This window comes from Benincasa hispida, chromosome 7, assembly GCF_009727055.1.
Source record: "Benincasa hispida cultivar B227 chromosome 7, ASM972705v1, whole genome shotgun sequence".
Classification (NCBI taxonomy): domain Eukaryota; kingdom Viridiplantae; phylum Streptophyta; class Magnoliopsida; order Cucurbitales; family Cucurbitaceae; genus Benincasa; species Benincasa hispida.
In genome coordinates this window covers 9,106,377-9,122,921 of record NC_052355.1, presented here as the reverse complement: position 1 = coordinate 9,122,921, position 16,545 = coordinate 9,106,377, and the positions used below count along the sequence as shown (strand labels likewise).

The 16,545-nt window shown below is 34.8% G+C and overlaps 1 non-coding gene across 1 annotated transcript; it reads left to right on the top strand.

Moving 5' to 3' along the window:
* The first annotated feature begins 519 nt into the window (after window positions 1-519).
* On the top strand, window positions 520-626 carry LOC120082326. Its single transcript, XR_005483156.1, has one exon. It is a non-coding gene; the product is annotated as a small nucleolar RNA R71 (small nucleolar RNA).
* Window positions 627-16,545: the final 15,919 nt, after the last annotated feature.

Genomic DNA, 16,545 nt, shown 5'->3' with positions numbered 1-16,545 from the left:
GGGAAAAATCCTGGCGGCCCTTCTTTTTGCGCCATCGGTTGATAACTTTGTTGTTGATTTTTCCACACGATGTTGGGGTTGTTTCTCCACCCGGGGTTGTAAGTATTGGAGAAAGGATTGTACTTTACGAAATAAACTGATTGCGGGTTCTTCAGACATTCTTCCATCAGATGGGCTTCTCCATAAGCGGAACAACTTGTGCTCGTCTGCTCGATTGCGTTGACCTGCCCTCTATGCGTTCCCGAGCTATTGATTGCGATGCCTTATATCAAATTCATCATCGCATTCATTTGATTTTGCAGGAATGCGATGGCCCCATTATTTACGTCACCTTCTCTAATTTTAAGTCGTTGATCGCTTTCCCTCTAGTCTTCATGATTCTTCGATATGCGATCAAGAATATTTTTGGCCTCATCATATGTTTTGTCAAGCAGACCTCCAGCTACTGCCGCATTGGCAACCTTCTGCGATGCAGGGTTCAAACCATGATAAAAGATTCCCATTTGGAGACAGGTAGGTAAGCCATTGTGCGGACAATCTCACACCAGTCTCTTAAACCTCGCCCAGGCATCATTGAGCGATTCGTCAATATCCTGTTCAAAATTTGTAATCAACTTCCTCCTTCTTGCGTTCTCTGTCGGGGGGAAGTACTTCTTCATGAACTTCTCTACTACTTGTTCCCAAGACGTTATCTTCCTTGGTTCGAGAGAAGAAGCCCATTTCCTTGCTTGGTCGCATAATGAACATGGGAACAACATTAGTCAAACTTTCTCAGTTGAGATGTTTAGAATACAAAAGTATTGCAGATTTCAATAAAACTCCGGATATGGTTTTAGTTTTGGCAAACAACAAGTAAACAGAAGACTAACTATTACAAAACAACTTCCGAACCGCTCCCGGACCGCTCGAACTGCTCCAAAACGAACTCAAGTAGCTTGAACCGGACCCAAACCGTCTGAAACGGACCAGCTAAGAACCATTCGAAGCTGAATCGGACCAGACCATCATCTTGCATTTTGCACATGTTCAACATTTCGCCAAGTCTCATCGTTTAACAATGACGACCATCGTCTTGCATTTTGCCAGATCATTTAGTAAATGCTTGATCGTTTAGCGCGCGAAAAGGTAAACAATTGTTTAATGTCATCGCATAGCATTCAACGCATCGCCAGCTGCCACACAAAGGAATGTGATCGCGTAGTGCTATCGCATAGCAACTCAACGCATCGCTTAGCTGCCGTAGAGGTAAACGATCGTGTAGAGCTATCGCATAGCAATTCAACGCATCGTTTAGCTCCCGATCAAAGATAAACAATCATAGTAAGCGATTGCTCAAGGCTATCGTATAGCTCTTCATCACATCGCTTAGTTCTATCGTATAGAACCAAAATGATCGCTTGACACCATCGTCTAGCACTGCATGTCATCGTTTTAGTATCTGCCATAGCTAAACGATCGCTTAACTCTATCGTATAGAACATCATCGCGTTGTTCAACATCGTAGGTAAGCGATTTGTTTAGTTCCATCGCATAGAAATTTCAACGCATCGTTTAGCACTTCGTCTATACTATCACTTAGCTCTGCATCTAAACAATCGCTCAGCGCTATCGTGTAGCACTTCATCACATCGCTTAGAGCGCATCGTTGCTAAACGATCACATAGTACCATCGTATAGTAAATTCAACGTATCGTTTAGTCCCCACGCCAAAACTAAACGATCGCTTAATGCTATCGTATAGCAAATTGAATGCATCGTTTAGCTCCTGCAGGTACACGATCGTCTAGCGTTCAACATCACAATGACCAGCACCAATTGCTATACGATCGTCTAGCTTTTCTTGACATCGTGTAGTGTCTAGAGCTAGACGATCGTTTAACAACTGGAACCACAGCGGCGATAAGAACAGAGGCTGATTTTCTGGAACTACAACTCGGCCTCTTCGCTTGTTTCTTCGATTTACAGCTTAATTTCAAATCTAATGACTCCAAATAAATTACAAACTCTTGGGAACACATTGAAGCTCATCAAGCAAGAGCCAACTAAAAATTTAAATGAGAAATTAAAGAGAATTAAACAGCCAAAACTTAGAAAACCATATCAGTGCACCAGTTTCATATTTCACATATAAAATACACACCAAGCCAAAATTAAACCGAATTGAATGCTTACTTGATGCTCTCATACCAATTATAGGATTGTATCAACAGCAGCAGAAGTACAAGGATCATCTAAGCATTCAAATTCACTAATTTTGGCATAATAAAAAGCATGCTTTTGCACAAAAATTGAGTTTCAAGACATACCTCTTGTAGAACTTCTTCAAAGCTCCATCTCCAGCCGCTATCTTCTCCATTTCTTGTTATAGAACACCTCAAGATCTTCCCCACTATTCTCTTGGTGCTCTAGGTTGAGTTTTGGGACTCAAAACAAGCTTGAATCAAAGGATGAAGGAGAAAAGCTCACTGCTACAACCTTATTGAAGAACCTTTCTTCAAACCAGCTTTTCTCTAGAAAACTCTATAGATTTCATGCCCGATTTTGACTTCAATCTCTTCATTATATTGCAAGTCAACATGCAAAGAGAAGAGTTGCATGAGTTGCAGCTCATGCTAGGAGAAGACAAGGCCAAGATGTTGCTTCATGTGTGAGCTACTTCAAAGATGGATAACGGAAAAACTTCATTTTCCATTTAAGTGTGTTTTGTTTTCCAATTTTCTAATTTTATCTAAAAATCAAATTTTGATTTTATAAAATCTATTTTGATTTTAAAAATGAAAAATTAATTAATTCCATAAATTAATTATTAAATAAAACTTAATAATTTAATATCAAATATTAAATTAATTTTAACACATATCCATCTTTATATATTTAAATCATATTTAAATATATAAATTCTCCTATTCTGTTTAATTCTAAAATTAAACATGTAATTATATCTCATATAATTATTAATTCCCTTAATTCTAATTTGAACGTTTCAAATTAACTTATCACGCTTTTCTAGAGCTAGTCCATTACGAGCTAGTAGAGGGGCCTCGCGGACCAACAGATCATGGGCTCCAACGATCCGAGATTAATCGGCTAAACTCATTAGACCAAATTAATCCCCATTCGTTAACTAATGGGTCATTCCACTAAAACCCATAGTTGCACTCCACTCACTGTAGATATATTATGTCCAGATGATTTAACCATAATCAGCAAGTTGACCCTTCACAGGTTGTTCATAATAACAACTGGGTCAAATATCTATTTTACTCTATGAATACGTCTTATTCCTCAAGTCCCTACTGATGCTCTAATGAACAATTGGTTTGTGATCCAATCACCAAACCAAACTCTCTCAGCCCAGTGAGAGAGTGGGGCCCCTTGTTCAAGACCTTGATTCAGTACTTGAGAGAACAACCTTTATCATATCCCTAAATCGGGTAGGCGTGAACTCTGTCTTGTACCCTATGTCCCCAGCTATCTATCCGGTCTTATCCCTGAAATGGGAGTCTTATTGAGCCGGTGCTACTAAGCCAACCCTCAACTATGCAAATCTAATGGCAATCCCAAATAAACAGGGTTCATAATTAGCTCAGGATTAAGATCGAGTTACCTAGGTCATCTAGGTGAAATAGTTAGTCTTAAACAGTAAACAGTGTTATAAAGTAAGAGTGACTTATTTCTTGGTCCTGATATTATGCAAACTCATTGCATAGGATGACCCCACTCCTCATGTCATAACATTTACGAATTAGGATCACATCGTATGTAGCACTTTACAACTCTTTGTAACAACTACAGAGTAGGCCGCATCCAATGGTGTTACCAGAATAAGGCACCCAACCTCATTTATGTTCCATAGATCATTTTGACTATTTATTCGAACCCCCACTCTTATGTCTCCACATAAAGTTCAAGTACTCATACAATAGTCATGGGTCTTAGTTTATTGGATTTATACTTTCATACAATTTATGAGATGAATAACAAGTATATTGATAATAGAAAATATTTATCATTTTACAAAACTACGAGTTTTTAGGACATAAAACCCAACAACAACTACCTGGTGCTCACACCTTGCCTTGCCAAGCACCACATCTACTAGTGACACCTTGGTGTTGGCCTAACCCTTAATGCCAAGACCAACGCCTACTAGTGCCACATACCAATGCCTCATAGCTTGGCCTTACACCAATGCAACATGGAAGTCCAACTCATGCTTCCATGACTGACCTTCAATGCATAGTTTGTCCTTGCGTTTAACACTTAGCCTCACACAACCTCTATAAATATTGGTCGCCACACACACACAATGCCTCATAGTCAATGCTTCCTAACACCAACACATGCCTACTTTTGGCAAATACTTAGCCAATTCCTCACTTGTTAAGGCCAATACAAAGCCACCCGAGAGTCCTACTTCAACACTTAGAATTTTCTTCTTCCTTTTTCTCTAACCTTTTTCCTACAACATAAAATTAACTTATACATTGTTTATCACCTAACTACTCAATTAAGTAGGAAAAATGGGATTCGGGTTTCACACTAGGATAAGGTACCCAGCCTTATCTCTATACTATAAACCCTTTAGGCTGTATCTTGAACATTAATTCTTATTTGTCTCCACATATAGTTCAAGACTTATTAGATTGCCTTGGATGTTAGTTTATTGGATTTGGAGTTATTAAGACAAAATAGACAACAATACAAATAAGAACATTTCTTGAATTAACATCGATAACTTTTTATTGATGACGGTCAATTAATAATATTTACTATGTACGAGTTTTAGGGCATAAAACCCAACAGAAGCAGACCCAGAATCTAGAAGAAGCAAAAGAACTCGTACTATCAAGGACTTTGGGGTTGACTTCCAAACTATCAATTTAGAAGAATATCCTAAGTACCTAAAATATTCCCCGTCCTCAATAGATGCGAATTTATGGAAAGAAGCAATAAATGATGAAATGGACTCTATTGAGTCAAATAGGACTCGAAATTTGGTAGACCTACCTCCTGGTTGCAAGGCAATAAGATGCAAATGGATTTAAGGAAGAAACTCAAACCTAATGATACAATTGACAAGTACAAAGCAAAACTTGTAGCTAAGGGCTTCAAACAAAAAGAAACACCTCAATATGTGCGCAGTTTTCTCTCGCTGCCCTAAACAACCTTGTAATTCACCAGATGGATGTAAAGACTGCATTCCTGAACAGTGAACTTGAGGAGGATATTTATATGGAATAGCTGGAAGGCTTCATAGTCCATGGTTAAGAGAACATGGTTTTCAAGTTAGATAAATCTCTTTATGGCTTGAAACAAGCTGCTAAGTAATGGCATGAGAAATTCGATAATCTCACACATTTAAAGGATTTTAAGTTAATGAAAGTGACAAATGCGTCTACTATAACTTCAAAAACAATTATGAACTATCACATATTTGTATGTAGATTATTTATTAATTTTTGGATCAAACATGCACGATATATATGATGTGAAATCCTTGTTGAGTGCAAACATTGATAGGATAAATTTAGCAGAAGCAGATGTAATCTTGGCATAAAAGTGATTAGGTCTGAAAAATAAATTTCTTTAGATCAATCTCATTATAGAGAATAGATTCTAAAGAAATATAATTACTTTGAATATGAACTAGTATGTACTTCTTTGACCCTAGTGTTAAGTTGTTCTAGAACACCGGTGATGGTGTTAATCAATTTGAGTATTCGAGCATCATAGGCAGACTCAGATACGCTGCTGACTATACTAGGCTTGATATATCTTATGCTATAAGATTACTTTGTAGGTTTACAAGCAGACCTAGTATAGAGCATTCGAATGTTGTGGAAAAGGTTATGGAGTACTTGTAGAAAACCCATAACCTAGGATTACATTATCAAAAGTTTCCTGCTGTCCTGGAAGGGTTCAACGATGCTAATTGGAATTCCCTCTTATATGACTCAAAGTCTACTAGTGGCTATATTTTTAATATAACAGGTGGAGTTGTTTCTTGGAAGTCCAAGAAATAGTCTATTTTAGTCCAGACAACGATGGAGTAAAAAACGATAGCACTAGCAACAGCTAATGAAGAAGCAGGTTAGTTTAGAAGTTTGCTATCAAATATTCCTTTATAGGAAAAACCAGTACCAACCATCTTGATCCATTGCAATAGTAGTGCAACAACCACAAAGGTTTAGAACCGTTATTACAAATAGAAAGAGACGACAGATACGTTGTAAGCACTGTATCGTTAGAGGGTTCCTCACTACTGGTGTAGTTAAAATGGATCACATACGAACTGATGAAAACTTGGTAGATCTTTTAACGAAAGGACTGACCAGAGAGAAACTTTTCAAAGCCTTATAAAGAACGAGACTCGTGCCTATAGAAAAATGAATCACTTGTGAGAAAAATCCAACCTATAGACTGAGATCCCAAGAAACAGGTTCAAAGGATAATATGTGATCATCGATACCAAAAACAATACAAAGTTCCTATCTTATTACCTAGAGTCTTAGCATGATATCTTGAAGTGTAAGAGAGGTTGAACTTAGTTTTTAATGAGATCTGTACTTTATTTTATGTAGGGTACCTAACTATTGGAGCACTTTTGATACTCACCTATGTGAATGTGAAAGTGGGGGTCACTTTCTATGGAATTTTAGGCAAGTTCTCTAGAGTGTTCACTAAATCGGGATACACATGATATGCCTTAAAGCATGGCCTTTTGAACTACATCCTAATAATGTTGTGTGTGAGATATTGTTAGAGATATAGTTCAAAAGCAAGAGATATTCTAGTATATTCTAAATCATCTTCACCATATAAGGATTCATGTTTTAAGACACCTTTGCTTATGCATAATATTGTACATACTGTATTGCTCAATGAAAAATTATTTTCTTATGTTTTAAATTTTTAAGTGGAGGATTGTTGATGAAAATTTATATCTTTTTAAATGAAGAAAAAGAGAAGTAGAGAATCGCACATTAGTTAATTTTACAAGGAGATATATCCTTATTTACCCCCACCTTTCCTTGTGGGTTTGGGCCCAAAGGACTTATGTTTTAGAAGGGATGGGGAGGTAGGTAAATGTGGGCATAGTGGTCATTCTACACGCGTGCACCACCATTTGATCAGGTGAGGCGAGGCGAGACATGCGTATTTTGGAATTATTTTTTTATTAAAAATTCTTTATTTTTATTTTTACTTTTATTTTTAATAAAATAATTAAAAAAATCATCATTTGTTTCGTTCAGTCATCCCAACTTACTGTGGTTCTCCGTTTTTGCCGCAGTCTTCCGTATTGTTCGTTCCTTTCCCGCACTTTGCGTAAATACGCACGTTACCCTTCTGAAACGCACTCTCAAAGCCTATAAATTGCCTTCAATGCTTCAGAATGAAAGTAGAAATCAAAAGTCAGCTTCCTTCTCTGCTTTTCTTTTCCTTTTTTTTCTTTCTTGCTTTTTCGAGCATAATTAGTCTAGTGGGTGTAAGAATTCAGATCGGCTTCCATACAATTCAGGAGATAGGGTTTTATCTGAGCTGCTTTATCTTGGGGACAATATGGCATCTACCAATCTGCCTGCACCCTAGACAGAGTCACGAAACTTCTTAAAGAGAGCGAGATTCGAGATTTAGTCTTCTTTCACAAGTTTCATTTTTTAAGGTTTTTTTCCAGTTCGTTCACTGACGCTGATTCCATTGCCTACGTTACTGATACTATTCGTCAGAGTCTCCATTCTCGTTGCTGTCTGTGTAGCTAGTTCAACAATAAAGGATAAAGGGAAAATGTAACCTCAAATTGAACTATCTAGTATAGGCAGTGGTTATTTGATTCAACTAGATTATTGAATCTCATTACTAAACATAATTCGATTTACAGGCACATTACAACTTACACAACGCGACCAAAACATTCACGTAATGGACCTCTGACTTGTTGGAAAACTCGAGGAAGTTCCTCTTCGAAACATCACATTATCAAAATAGTTTTTTTTTTTTTAAAAAAAAAAAACCCCCGGTTTATTAAACTTCTTACTCTTGGAATGGAAATAAAGAAAATTCCCTGATAACTATTAATGAAGACTAAAATCCTAATTAAACTAAATTCTTTTACCCTACTAGTATTATAGCATCCATATAGATTTCAACATTCACATTAAGTTGCACTATGACAATTAATCAATTGGATATCCGAATTAATTAATTGGTTTATGTTTGAACCTCAGTTCGACATGAATGAAAGATTTATGGTAGCCTATATCTAAAAAGTATATGATCCAACCTTGGTCCAATCGCACTTAAAGCGAGACAAATATGGGAATAACGTTAAAGCTAAAATGTATATCTAAAGATATATATTGGTGTCTAAGGCATCAATCAATTCACAAATGTAGATCTAATTAAAACTTAAGCTCAGAGATGCAAGAAATCACAACGTATAATATAAGTTCAGTTCTCATAAATATACATAGCATTTCCTACTCCTAAACTAGAAAACTAACATCCACGACATGTCGGAAGGATGAAGTTGAGATTGAGCATGTCCACGATCAGACTACAACCCAAAATTAAAGACTAAGACTAGAAAACATGAATAAGAACAGATGAAGAAGAAAGTCTCTTCATTTCCTCATCAAAACCTCCATGAAAAACCATGAAAATTGAAAGAGGATATAATAGCTTTGTAAATAGCAGTGCATGTCTAATCTGCGTACACTTCTTGATATCGTTGGCAAGAGGTTGGTTGGAAGGAGGTAAAATGCGCAAATGGGAAATTAGAGTGGAAAAGGAAATATAAATAAAATAACGTCATTTTAGGCTCTTTGTTTACACAACAAAACATTATTCATCAACGGACAATGCCTTGCCCAGATAAGTATATGTGCACATGTTAAAACGACGCCATCATACTAACTGCATCATTGATGGGAAATGCTCATCAACATAGGTAGGTTTTGTTGACATTTTTTGTCCCTAAATCAATAAAAAGACTTGGAATTCAACATTTTGACGAAAAAGTACGACTTTTGTATCAACAAAAGTGTTTTTGTTAACGTTTTTGTATGTCAGTTGAAATATAATCTTTTATTGACGTTTGATAACGATTAATATATTTTTTTAAATTTGTAGTTAAATTAAAGTTGTAAATTAGTTTTATTGACAGTTTTTGTCACGACCGTCAACAAAAACAAAAAAAAAAATTTGCGTCACCAATATGTGAAAACATTATAGTCTATAACACTTATGAGGTTTATTAAAAAAAAACATATATATATATATATAAATATACTTTCAATTGGTTAGATCGATATGACAATCCTAAAGGGGATGAATAAGACTTCATTAGATTTTCCCATAAGTATGCTCCATTTAAACTAACTAAACACTTGTTAAATTAAATTAATAACAACTCTAATTAAGATTAAAAACAAGATTGATAAAAAGTATAGAACAATTATTTTAATCAATCATAATCAATCAAGAACAATAATCTAGATAATGAAACTAAAATTATTTGCAAAATTAAATAGGAAAGAGTTTATGTTGGAAATGGCTCCTTTGGCAAACAGAAAAGGACAACAAACGTACTGCTCGAACCGCGGTCATCGAAAACAAAAAAATCGGTGAAAGTAGGTTGAGTCACGAATCTCGCTCTTTAAATGAACAGTGATGAATTTTATTAAATAAAAAGAATAAAGCTAAAAATAAAAGGAAGTTATGAAAAAGAATTATTTATTATTTTTTTTATAAAAATAATTCCACACATAACGCACCTCGCTTGACCAGATGGCGGAAGCGCACACGTGTGGGACGACCACCATACCCACATTTATCTATCTCCTCACCCCCTCTAAAACATCAGTACCCATTAGGACTCAAACCCAAAACTAGAGGTGAGGATATATAAAGGGACTTCCCTTTGTTAAGCAATGTGGGATTCTCAAAACTTATGAAAAGTCTAATTTTTCATTTAATTAAAGTTTTTCACCAACAATTAGAGAAGAATATATTGTAACTTTTATAGTGGTTCACTTAAAATCGATCTACTCGACTTTTCCAAGCACCTCGTCGGATTTTGAATAAAGATCTTCTTACACTCTTTCCACAATGAGAGCTGAACTGCCACCTTGCTTTTTTTCCCAATTTAAAGAACAAACGTGATGCTTTCTATGGGTTAGGATCCAACTATTACAATGTTTGGAAGTTTTAAAAATACAAAATAAGCTATCTAAAAAAGTGGGTACACAAATTTAAATTCACATACTTTAATCTTCACAAAATAATAAAAACCATTCTTCAGAATAAGATGAAAAGAACGAAAGTTCAAAACATAGGGAGAGAGTGACAATTTTGGAGAATTTGAAGAAGATGAAATTTAAAAAGAAAGTGAAGTGATAGACAAATTAAATTTTAATTTGGGTCATTGGATTGAGTATAAAGCAAAATGAATGTTCGAGATTTGAAAGAATTAAAATAAAAAGAAATATAAATGTATGTATAATGTTAACAGTAACTTTTTAGAAAAAAAATCATTTTTTATTAAAATTTCTTGATCACTTTTTGAACCTTTTTTTTTTTACAAATTTATTTTCTTTTAGTTTTGAATTTTATTAAAATGAAAGTTAAAATCCATCCGTTACAAATCTATGTATCACTCATTCATAGCTCTAAATTGGCATCACGTTCCCACTTCGTATATTTTTCCATTAAATTTGATTCAATAATATCTTCTTCGTCTGAATTTCAATTTTGGTGATTCAAGAGGTGTCGGGATCATTGTTCTGAACTCTACGTTATGGACTATTCATGATATTAAAGTTATTAATAGATAAAATCAGATTTATTATCATCAAAACATTAATTAAGTAATTAATTAATTCAAGATTAAGGATCAAAAAGCAATACAACCTTGGTATTAACAAATCACGGTCTATTTTACAGAAAAATTTGACCTATAGACCACAATTAACATCAACCATGTATAATTTTTAGTTTGTATATCACGATTGTTAACACGATAGTCTATAGTTAGATATTAGACCATAGATTAGTTGGTTGTGGTATAAATTTCATTTTTAGATCGTGGTACATTCTATAGTTACGATCATAGTTTTCATTGACTATGTTGTAAAGTATTTTTTTTTCCATGGTTTTGAAAAACATAGTCCATCACAATAACATTTTTTATTAGGCTTGGTAAAAAAATACACACTTTCAACCATGGGCTAGCAAACCATGGTATAAAGTAAAGTTATAATATTACTCTTAACCATAATTCACATTGGCCATGATGTAATAATAATTTTTGACCATGGTTGTTATCATAATAGTCTATATTTACGTTTAAATCAAAATATTAATTGATTGTGGTGTTGCTCTAATGTTTTGAACGTTATTTTATATAGATATGGTATATACTAGGATCTTGGACCATAGATCTTAATGGTCGTTGGGTAAATATCCCTATTCTATACTATACTTTTAGACGATGGTTTTTAAAACTCATAGTTCATATCATGCTTCTACACCATCGTTTTTAGTAAACGTTGTTCCAAAATGGTTATATATATTTAGACAGTTGGTTCAATCTCTATAATATTCGACTGTGAGTTTTTCAAAAACATGGTCTAATCTTTAAATTAGAATGTAATGTATACTAAATTTTGCAATAGTGTATATTTTTGTAATTCCTTAAAAATATTGTTATATACTTAATTATTATTCCTAAAAGTACTATCCTTAATAACTCTACACTTATAAAAATGTAAATTTAACAATGGTTTTTTAAAATTTATAAATTTAGCCAAAAGTGTTAGACATGATTTTCATTTTTTAATTATTTTAATTTTAATCTCTTCAGTTCATCACCATATATATTAGTAATATAACTCTTATACTTTATGTTTGTCGTATGAGTTATCTGATATAATTTATATTTGGTATATCAATAAACACACATATATATTTTAGATATTTGTAATAGATAGTAAAGTAAGGAGAAAAATCCAAAAAAATATCATATCTTTAAAATATTTGCAAATATGGAAGTGTGGAATAATAAACCTTTGAATTTTTTCTAATTTTTAATTTTGTTCCCCCTTGTCTTGATTTTTTATTTTCTTTCTTTTCTTCATTTTTTCTTCGTTCCAATCTTTCTTTTTTTATTATTTTTATTTTTTTACGTTCTTTCCTTTCTCTGGTGTTTGCTTCTTCCTTTTCTTTTTTGTTATTTTTTTTTTCTTTCCCCACTTTTTGCTTCCACTTTTTGCTTCTTCCCTTTTTTTTCTTTCTTTATTTTATCAAATTTTTGCTTCTTCTCTTTCTTTTTTTATGTTTTTTATTTTCGTTCCTTTCCTTCTTCCCTTTGTTTTTTTGTTTTTTTGTTTTTGTTTTCTTTTCTTCAGTTTTTTCTTCTTTCCCTTTTTTTTATTTTTTATTTTCTTTCCTTTATCCGATTTTACTTCTTCTCTTTCTTTTTTATTTTTTCTTTTCTTTTCTTTCTCCAATTTATGCTTCTTCCTTTTCTTTTTTCTTTTTTATTTTATTTTGTTTCTCCAATTTCAGCTTCCTTTTTTAATTTTTTTTTCTTTCTCCAGTTTTTGCTTCTTCTTTCTCTCTCTTTTTTTTAATTCTCTTTCCTTTATTTGATTTTTGCTTCTTCTTTTTTTTACATAAGAATTATGAGGTTGAGTTTCATACCCAAGACTTGAAAGTACCCAATTTATAAGTGACTTAACACTAACAAGCCAATAATCAAGTTTTATTATTATAATGAAATATTAAATATAAACAGCGAATGAATACGAATTTAAAGCAAACTAGTTTTTTTAATTCACAAATACGAATTTGAAGCAAACTAGTTTTTTTAATTCACAAATTTGCACCATTTTTAGAAACATTTCTTAAAAGTATAAAATAAGAAATGAGAATAGTTATTAAACAAGTCTATTTCCAAAAAAATGAGAAATGTGAACAACATAAACAGGCCAACAATTTTTTTGTCTTTTTATAGTACTTAGTATGATGCCTATCCGAAATATACTTGAAAAAATAGCATAGATGACCCAAAATGAGGGCACAAATTGAATCACTCCAAACGTACGAGTAAATTGGGAGAACTCCTCGTCCCAAGCTGATGCTGCTTTCTAGACTTCACTGTCCAATGCGTCCTATTTGAAATACTATGACCAACGCATGGATTTTGGCTCCAACGTAAGGTTTGCTCAACTTTCCCACTCTTTTTACGGTATTTTTGAATTGTGATCTAAAATGAAGTCTCTTGGCTCTATTTATAGCCGTCCAAACCTTCCCCAGAGTTGACACCACCTACTTGGCTGCATGGCCAAATGTTTCTCCCACACAATACTAACACATCATTTTGATCAGTGCAACCTAAGCGTCTTCCTCCTGTGTAGCCAACGCATGAGCTTCCAATCTGATGCCACCACCTCAAATTCTTAAGGCTTAAGGCTTTCCTCTCAAGAAGACACATGGTTTGACGACGTTTCCCAGGTGATCTCATCCTTTTTATGCGTTCAACTTTTGGATGTTCAATGCATAGTCCATACTCAATGTCTAGCCTATCATCAACGCATAGCAAGCCAATTCACTACCATTACAAATTCAACTTAGCCATCGCAATCCAATTTAGCCATCGCAACGAGCTAGCCATCACCAACGCATAGGGTGACCATCCATCTTCGACGCCTGGCTCACTAGGTAGCATCACACGGCTTGCTTGGCATGGGCGCATGGTGCTGGCCACCGATGCATGGGCGTGCGGCATAGGCTGCTGCTTCGATGCATGGGCGTGTGGCATAGGTTGGCCATCGCTCGCTCGCTCGGCAGCATGGGCTACGCGCTTGGCTACATGGCAGGGCACCTCGACGCACGGGTATGGCTACTTGGTAGGGCGCTCAACGCATGGGCGTGGCCGCTCGACGCATTGGCAGGGCGTCTGTCCGAGGCTGCTTGATGCATAGGCAGGGCGTCTGGCCGAGGCTGCTCGACGCATAGCATAGGCGCTGGTTGAGGCTGCTCGATGCATGGGCTACCTTTCAACGCATGCCTTGTCTACCCTTGTGCCTTCCAAAGCGTCATCTCCATTTTTCCTTCTTCAGCCGCATGCCATCATCAACACACCCTTCCAACGCATCCCACACAAAATTCTATACTTAGCCCAATTTTCCAAATTTTCTCCAAGAGTTAAACTTCCAAATTTCCTCTTTTCTTCAAATCTCCACTCTTTTCTCTACCATTACACGCTAATTTCCACATCAACCTACTCACCACACTAGTCTTAGTAAGGAACATACTTAAGTAGAGAAATTAGGATTCGGGGTTCACACATGTATCATAGGGCATAATCTATTCCCAAAAATGCTAACTTCGAGAATACCTCTATGAAGTGACGATAGTATCTAGCTAGACCAAGAAATTTCCAAACATCAGTGATTGTGGTAGGTTTGTCCCATTTAACCACTACTTCTATCTTTTTTGTTGAAACCGCATGGCCAGTAAACATCACCTCATCATGCCAAAATTTACACTTTACTAAATTTTGCATACAACATTCGATCATGTAACGTCTGTAACACCATTCTACAACTTCCAGAATAAAGTACTATGTCATCGATAAACACAATAGTAAACTAGTTAAGGAATGTATGAAATGTTTTCTTCATGAGATCCATAAATATTGCCAGTGCATTGGTTAATCCAAATGGCATAACTCAAAACTTATAACGACCATATCTCATGTTGGGAATTTCCTAGAACTCGCAGTTCGTAAAATTCATGTTAAACATTCTATTTATCAATAAAAGATTATTGAGTATCTTATTCGATAAAGTTGTTGATATTGCATTCTATTATGAAAATCCGATAAACATATCCATGGCTATAGTATGAATACTTTAACTCTATGTAGTGACACAAACAGGATCAAGTTAATAGTATATAGCTTAAATGGTCTATATTATATGGATGAAATTGAGTATCTCATCCTATTAACACTATTGATACAACCCACTCTGTATAGGTAATATAAATGATGTGATCCACAGATCATTTATGTAGAGACATGTGAGTGGGGGCATCCTATGCAATGATTTTGCATAAAGACTGGTCCTCGAAATAGTCACTTTTCTTTATAACGACCGTTTACTATTAAAACTTATTATTTCATACTAAAGTAACCTAGGATAACTCGATCTTAATCCTGAGCTAGCTATGAACTCCTGTTTATTCAAGATTGTCTTTTGATCTGTATAGGTGAGATTAGTCCAACAACACTGCTCAATAAGCCTTCAATTTTGGAGATAGATAGTGGCAATCTGGCCACTTTCACCCATAATAATCAAAGAACCGCCCTCAAAGGCAGAACTTCCCAAAACACTCAGGATTGAGGTCGTGTCACCTATGGTCATTTAGGTGAGATGTAAGTATCCAGTATCAAAGGCATTATACAGAGTCTAGTCATCTCATGCTCCGGTCTTATACAAACTCTTTGTATAGGACACCTCCGTCCGTTTGTCTCCACATGAATGGTCAGGATCTACCATCTATGGTAGTTTACAACACTTGCAAAATTCTTCAAAGTGGGTCGTACTCATAATGTCACGAGGATCAAGTAACTCACCTTAATCCTTATACTATAGACCTATTTAGGTTATCACTTAAGGCTTGATCCACTTATATATCTCATATACATGCTTAAGTTTACATAAGATAACCATGAAGCATTTTTTATTGGATATGAGTAAATGCCATAATAAAATAACAATTATTTTATTCATAAAACAATGTGTATAATTTCAAAGAACGAGACTCTAGGAGAATTAGGACACCAATCCCAATAATGGGAGGGTTATTCAGCAACCTGAACGCTATATGGGTTTAACAGAAACTCAAAACATCATGCATGATGATGGTTTAGAGGATTACTTAACCTTTAAAAAGGCAATGGAAGATGTTGATAGGGAACAGTGGATAAAAGCCATAGACGTTAAAATGGAGTCAATGTACTTCAATTCTATCTGGGAACTTGTAGATCAACAACATGCCTTTTCTCCTATTTCCATGATAAAATCTATTAGAATACTTCTATCCATTGTCACATATTAGGACTATGAAATATGGAAAATTGATGTCAAGACAGCTTTTCTGAACAACAATCTTGATGAAAGGATTTTTATGTCTCAACCAGAAGGATTCATCGAATAAGGACAAGAACAGAAAGTCTGTAAGCTTAAACGATCCATTTATGGGTTAAAGCAAGCTTCAAGATCCTGGAAAATAAAATTTGATACTGCAATCAAATCTTATGGCTTTGAACAGGATGTTAACGAACTATGTGTATACAAGAAAATAGTCAACAAAAATGTAGCATTCTTAGTGCTTTATATTGATGATATCTTGCTCATTGGGAATGAGACAAGCTTCCTTGCTCACATAAAGAGATGGTTAGCAACACAGTTCTAAATGAAAGATTTAGGTGATGCTCAATATGTTCTAGAGATACAAATTTTCGAAGTCGAAAGA